This window comes from Dysidea avara, chromosome 7 (assembly GCF_963678975.1).
Source record: "Dysidea avara chromosome 7, odDysAvar1.4, whole genome shotgun sequence".
In the NCBI taxonomy this organism is placed as follows: domain Eukaryota; kingdom Metazoa; phylum Porifera; class Demospongiae; order Dictyoceratida; family Dysideidae; genus Dysidea; species Dysidea avara.
Window position 1 is genome coordinate 17,492,482 of NC_089278.1, and position 8,339 is coordinate 17,500,820.

Genomic DNA, 8,339 nt, shown 5'->3' on the forward strand with positions numbered 1-8,339 from the left:
AAATAGAATCGTCGTACGTTTCTATCACCTCCATAAGAACACCCGCCCATTATACGATTGTCTCTTCATTCTATTCCCGGTGAGTGCGAAGCATTAGGCCTTGTAGTTTTCTCAAACATTATCTATTATTTATTATTTATTTCATTATTTGTTTATTTCATTATTAATTTCAACCGTATTTCGTATTATCTTTAGTACTTGGTTGTATAATTATTACTGTGTAAACCTCATGCAGAGTATACAACACAGATAATTGTACAAATGAGTGCTATAACAAATAGTGTGCTAGTTTATCTTTAAATTCATCTAAATTGTTGATCATCACTGGGAGATTATTCCACATCTTGGTAGTTGAGGGTAGGTACGTAGGAATGTGCAAAGGTTTCAGTTCTGATGAAAGGGATGGTATAGCGGCAGGAGTGACCTCATGTGACTGAATCCAATGGTGTCAAGCTTATGGTGGTTTCAACAAGAGTCTTCTCAATTTTGTAAAACAATAATAGTTTTAGGTAAGTTCACCTGTTTCCAGGATAAATGGTTTAACATACTTGTAACACTACTGTATCGAGAGTAGTCATTCATCACAAATTGTGCCATATTGCGCTGTATCCTCTCTATTTGATAGATCTGAGCTTGTTGAAATGGACACCAAACTGGTGCAACATATTCAAGAATTGGTCTAATAAAAGATTCATAACAGTTAGACTTAATTGTTGTGGGATACTGGTATATATTCCGTTTTAGGAATGCTTTGGCTGAGCTGGCTTTGGAGTTAATTTCGTTAATGTGGTCCTTCCAAATGAGATGACTGTCAATAATGATCCCTAGGTATTTGGCTGAAGTAACATGTTTTAACTGTTGGCTGTAGATACTGTAGTTATATTTAAGGAAAGTTTTCTTGTTAGTTATGGTTAAGTGTACACATTTACTGGGATTAAATTTCATTGACCATAAGTCTGCCCAGTGTTCCAGTTTATTAAGGTCATTTTGTAGCATGTGGCAGTCATTTTTCGAGTCAATAACTCTGTATATTAAAACATCATCTGCATACAGTTTGATTGTACTATTAACAGAAGTATAGTTATGTCATTAATGTAGACTAAAAATAGTAGTGGGGCTAGTACAGTCCCTTGTGGGACACCTGAAATAACTGAAGTTGGTCTACTAGATAATCCATCAAGTACTACAGATTGAGATCAATCAGATAAGTAGTTCTTGATCCATGATAAAAGTTGACCATTGATTCCATAATGAGATAGTCTGAGTCTGTGACAGAACTTAGTGTGAGAAACTTTGTCAAACGCTTTAGCAAAATCAAGAAAGATAGCGTCAATATGTTTTTTATTGTCGAGACATTGTGGAAGTCAGAGATAGCACTAATAAGTTGAGTTTCACATGATCGTCGTGTACAAAACCCATGTTGGTTATCAGTTAATATTTGGTGGTTTTCTAGATGTGAAAATATTGACGAGTATACTACGTGTTCAAGAGTCTTGCAGCAGACACTAGTCAGGGAAATTGGTCGGTAGTTTGAAGGGTCTGTTTTTATTTCTTTTTTGTGTATAGGTGTGACATTAGCTGATTTCCAGTCAGAAGGTAATTTTCCCTGGTCAAGTGATGCTTGGAAGATAAATGTAAGTAGTGGGGCCATTTGCTGTGCAGTTTCTTTAAGCAATTGTGTTGGTATGTTGTCAGGACCTGCTGCAGGCATAAGGTTCATGCAAAAGATATCACCATGCATGCTACTTTAGCCAGTGCATTGATTCATGTTATTGTGGTTAATATGAAGATGTGAATTGGTCCTGCATGTAGGGCAGGTACCAATGCTAGCATGGGCAAGCCAAATGAGTGCATGCTTGTTTGTCTGCATGTTCTATTAGAGTAAGTACTTTCTCTTTGTAGCTCCAATTCTGTGATGTTAACTACTTGCCTAAATTATAAAAACAATTAGCCAGGAAGTGTGCACCTGTGTGTTAAGTTAATTTTGCTGAAACCTTTGCTTGCAGCATAGCTACAACAAATAGTACTGATTTAAATGCTCTTTGTTGACCACATTATTACAGTGTCTGCATGATAGAACAGCACCACATAATTTGCACGTGTCTTGATAATTATTGGTTTAGCTTGTGTGCAATTCTGCTGTTTAGTTAACCCACATGTTCACATCATTTTAACCATTAGGCTTGCATGATGGTGGAATAAGGTTCATGCAAAAGATATCACCTACTTTAGAACGTGATCTTTAATGCTTCATTTCCAATACGTGTTATTGTGGTTAATGTGGAATGTGAAATTGTCCTGCACATAGGGCAGGTACCAATGCTAGTTTCTTTTATATATTAGAAAAATTTTTGTTTAAAAATCAAGTAGTGATTCGAGCAATAGAAATTAGGGAAACAAGAGATGAATGATGGTTTTGCTGCATAGCTCGGTGAGAAAATCCCTACATTGGCATGTTATAACAATTATTGTGTTCAAGTGGGGATTTTCCCACCAAGCTATGTTGCAATACCATCATTCATCTCTTGTTTCACTACTTTTATCACTTGGATTCCTACTTCATTTTTAAATTACTAATTTTTAAATGTGCTAGTTTGTAAAACCCGACAGTCATAGTAAGCTTATATGTGATATATATCACTCTAGGCATATACTCACCTGATAGGCAAAAGAACTACAGAGCACCCCTTCTTTCTTTTATACATCAGTACCTCATGATCAATATAGCATGAGCTAATAGCATGAGCTAATAGAATGTTATTCATACATCATTATGCTTTACACACAAAGCCAGAAAAATTACAAAAATGAGATATAGATTTTTAGTTTTACCATTTTGCATAGGCGGTGGAAGGTAGGGGCTGAAATTATCCTTCCTGGAGTGGGACTGAAAAGCGTGAAAATGATTTATTTATATATTTTATTTATTTATTAAGACTTTACAGCACAAGTGCTGAAGGTCTGTAAGACTCCTGATCCTACAGCCAGTTTAAAGTTGTTATAGAAAGTGTGTTTGAAAAGGTGGAGAAAGAAGAAAAAATCCATGAATGGACCGATATCATACAGTACGATAGCACTGTATAGTAGGTACCACAAACGAGTAGGCGTGGCCTATGAAATAAAAAAAACAGCCTCAATTTTCCCTGATGATGATGAGGCAGTATTGGTTAGGTAAAACTAAGCCCACACAAGCTTTCAGATCAACCCAAAACGCTTTCAACAAGTTGCTACGGAATTTTTAAAATTACTTATTTAATGGAATTTTCTACTGACTGCCTGAGTGACTGACTGATTCCTTCAGACAACCATACCTCGATAACTGCTAAGGCTACGGGCTTGATTTTTTCACTGTTCGACATCGCTTCAGCCCGAGAGGAGCCTTTTGGCCTACCGCAGTACATACATTGTATTCTTCATGGACTTACCAGTGTCCTCCTTTGTGTCCCATCCATCTTTGCTGACAGCAAAAAGTGTCAATTTGGCGGTAGCATGTGATGGCTTTCCTTCGTAATGGAAATCATCCATATTTTTCGTGTGGTTGTTTTGATTGCAGAAGTTCTTTTCAAACAGTTCTCGATTCGTACTGCTGTGTAACGGGTTGAACACAGCCGACAACAAAGCGTAATGCAGTGTAATGGATACTTCACTTTTCAGACAATAATTGATATAGCTGGGGTGCGCGGCACCATTTCTTTTGATATGCATGGATTGCAGAAGTGCTTTTCAAACAGTTCTGGACCAAAATGCTGTGTAACAGGTTGAACATAGTTGACAACGAAGAGTAATGGATACTTCACTTTTCAGATGATAATTGATATAGCTGTGGCACAATGTGCCATTTCAGATGCGGTATGCGTGGGTTCACCAGTCATAATAATATTTACAAAAAAGTTTACAAACAAGTACACAGAAAAATTTGGGAATTTTCAACTAGAGATACCATAATAGAAATGCACAGTAGGGATGTAACACTTCTTATTGTTTTACTTTGATTTAATATCGTGCACTACTCCAGCTTGTTTCAGTACTTTTATCAATGTCCTATGGTCCCTACTCTAGTTGAAAATTCCAAATTTTTCTGTGTACTTGTACTCTAATAGAATGATAGAGCAGTCAAAACGCTTCATGAAAACATGTAAAAGTAGTCAAAAGCAAAAAAAATTTTTTTTCCTGCACTGGGAATTGAACCACTAACCTCTTACTTGAGAGAGTTAGTGTAATGCCACTGTACCAAGTTTTTCCAGATGTTTAAAAGGATATTTTGAACTGCTTATAAATGCTGCATGTTTATTAACCCAGTAGTCAACATCGCCAAGACTGCAAATAGCTATACTGTTACTAAAATAAATACCTTTGACTTAAAAAGTTGGTGATATGCTTCAAATTGTGCAATAAATAGACATTGTAAAACCTAAAATGGCTTCAGCTGACCCCTGACACCAGAGATTCCATGCTCTGGTCAGCCCCCCCCCCCCCCCCCCCCCCCACACACACACACACACACACACACACACACACACACACACATCGACTACTTCCTCCACCACTGCCATTTTGTACTACATTAACCCTACAAACTTTGGCTAATGAGACAGTAAGTAAGTTAATACATTAAGTTAAGTACTTATGACTGTAAGTTACTCACCTATTTAAATCTAGTTGCTTCTTTGTTCTGTAATATATGACTGGATTTTAGAAAACTGATCAAAATTGCGCATCAGTTTCAAGCCATTATAACTTGGCAAGGATAGTGAGTATGTGTATGAAATTTACACAAGAGATACATCAATATATTACCTTTCAGAGCATCCCCAGCACTTGTAGCTGCTTGTATAGTTTCCCACCAATAAGATAGACAATCTGGCAAGTTGGATGAGCAAAGTAGTATCACGAGTACTCAAAGAGAACAGGAGGGTGAGGGAGCTGGGGTGGATGAGAGATAGACCGTCTCTTCAAAATAAAATGAGACCACAAGTGAAGCGCACACATGAAACTTTACAGGACCATACTGGCTCCTATGCAGCAGAATCAACACAGAAATGTTTGGCCAAATGTATCAGCTAAGCCATCCACCAGCGCACCACTGATTCTCATCAAGCCAGGTCCTTTATCAAGGCCAGAAATTGCCATTGAAAACTTGCCACACCACTCAGAAAATATGCCTCTTAAAACCAACCTCGAATAGTTTGTGTAATGCTGAGGATGTAGCTATTGATTTTACCTAATGTGCAATGTGGATCAGTTTTGTAAAATATGGTCACACATGTACTGCACCAAATGTTATGTACTCCGCAGTGTTCATGTATGTCTTGTACGTTTTAGCATTGTCAAGCACTAATAGGATGATTATCACCAGTGATGACAATGTTGTGAGTAACAATCATGCAATTGTACCAATTCAGCAACTACCACAGATAGGTGAAGAGAAAATTGACATATGTAAGTATTTGTTATGCACATGTCAAACGTATCAAGACACACGGTACATATCCAACAATTAAGCGACTTTTAACAAAAAAAATTTTATTGGCAAGATACACGCGTCTACACTGGAAGCAGGTTTTCAAGGCTCTGTTATGGATCGTCAGATAACTTTTAAACTTTTTCCAGGTTCTAGCAGGAATGGCCAGCATGACATCTACTTTCACGTAAAATGTAACAGCTTAATACGGCCTTCTTCATGGTACAAAGTAGGGGGTTTAACATTACACATAGAACCATTGGCCATGAAAATATTGGCTCACCTCAACAATCCAGGCGCGAACTTTTTAACGATTCCAGGTTATACCAGGCTAGATCTATCCTTTCTTGAATACTTCAGCTAGCTATACCGTTCGTGACGAACGTTTTACACGGTACAAATAATTTTATAAAAATCACTATCTCAATCCAATAGTCGCATACCCTGGCTGAGCACTGATTATTAATGACGCGCACGCTATATTGCGTGGGCGAGTTGCAATGGAGAAGTATTACGTTCTTGAATGTTTAATTCATCAACTTTTCAATGGTCAATAGTCCTTGTACATCATGCTAATAACTTTTTTTGATCACGTGATACATCTTTGTATTTTGTACATGTAATCAAATAAATATTTTGAAAAATGGTCATTATAAAAATTTCAAGTTACTTGTTTGCAGTTCTCCAACGTATAAACCTGTGGAAAAACAGTCACATTTAAATTGGTGAATTTAAAAAAATCTTTATCACGCACGCACACACTACACACACACACACACACACTACACACACACTACACACACACACTACACACACACACTACACACACACACACACACACACACACACACACACACACTACACACACACACTACACACACACACTTCACTACATATTCACATAAAAATAAAACACTACAAGGTATGGTAATGGTTGTTTACATTGGTTAATTTTGTGGTGTGCCACATATAGCAACAAGGGAAATGTGTATCTGTGATCAAGAATTTAATTTAGTTTGTAATATCAATCTTTGTCAACTAGAGATGAACTGGCTATTGGTAAAAAGCGAGGGGTAGCCAATGCCTTGGGAATCTTGTATGCTATGTGAGAAATCCAATCAGAAATACACAAATATATTAGAAACCAAATCCTAAATCCAAAATCATGTAAAAATAAAGGAGAAAGTGAGTTTAACAAAGTAGACAATGATCGATCATGAATAACTAGAACAAGATGTAGATCAACAACTGTACAGGTAGTTACTAGTTAGCAATATCACTAAATGCTTTTAAAAATACATAAAGATTGGGAGTCTCGTATACGCCAGTTTGGTGCTTTGCTTGGGCATTGGCAACCCCTCTGGTACACCATTTCTGTGTTTTGCGTGGGCGTTGGCTACCCCTCGGGAAAAATAAAATAATGAAAGACTATACAGAAGCTGATCTGTACAGAAGATGAGCCCTGCACAGCTACGTGGGCTTCTTTTTACAAAGCATACACTCACCTTATTTGCACATTGCCCAATCATCATCATGGACGCTACCACCTCCCACCGTGCACTAAAGTAATAGAAACAAACATCATTAAATAATATAAGCATTAATATTATTATAGCATAACACAGCAGCACAATATTACAGCATGATAAACAAACCAAAGTATTTATACAGAAAACTATGTCATAGACATTTAATCGTCTTTGAGCAAGGCCATTTTAACGAAGGCGCAAATTGGGCGTGGGCGTGGGCGGGCAATTCATTACATTCTTTTCGCCGTTTATAACTATCACTGGCAAACTAATGCATACACTATATCAAAGAACGTATATATTTAAACAGTTGTATGATACCAAGAGTAAATAATGGAAGAGAGAGTATCCAACTGCCATATACCGCATCAAAAATGAGCACGTCAAGTAGAGAAGCCATCCTGTAGTGCTTTCAAAGGCAGTGTTGAATGAAGTAATAAACACCTGCTAGCTCAGACTGTTTGAAGTGTCCAGGCATGATTTGAAGTCAAACAGTCTGAGCTAGGAGGTGTTTATTACTTCATTCAACACTGCCTTTGAAAGCACTACAGGATGGCTTCTCTACTTGACGTGCTCATTTTTGATGCAGTATATGGCAGTTGGATACTCTCTCTTCCATTATTTACTCTTGATGATACTTATAGACTGTTTTTTCACTGTCAACCACTTCTTGTGCGTGGGCGACCCACCACCCCTCCCCTCCGCACCCTCCCACCCCCTATATGATATACGTGCTATACAGCTGAGCATATAAAAGTTGCTAAAATTAACAGGTTTTTGTAGAATCAGTTTTATTCTTAAAATTCTAATTGAACAAACAGTACATTTTCATACTGTAGCTGAATGACATTAAAATACATTGAATTGTCTGATATGAGTGTGTCGTACGGCCCAAGAAGCCGGTGCGCCACACCGTGAATATATTATGCACCTATCAATGTATTGCCCCACCACCCCCCCCCCTCGGGCGTAAGCGGGGCTTTACAGGGGGAATTGACACGAAACTGCTGCCCCACAGACTTTCCAACCTTGGAAAAGTTTCGTGCGGGTGAATCAACCCTCAGCTACCTGTAACTAGCCAAGTGTATGCAGAGCCCACATTCATGAGGGCTGAAAACAAGTGTTCATACACAAATTGGTTGTCAAAGTGCATTGCCCCTAGCTAAACCTATACGCTGCTGTTATCTGCAGCTTATTTACTACTGCATGACTGAGCTACAATCATTTTACCCATCTGCTATCCTCGGCGACGGTCCCGTTCCATATCACGTGATGCAAAAGTCCGAATCGTCTTTTAACTCAACAGGTAGTAGTCCTTGTATGCTTTACACAATGAATCGTCTTTTAAC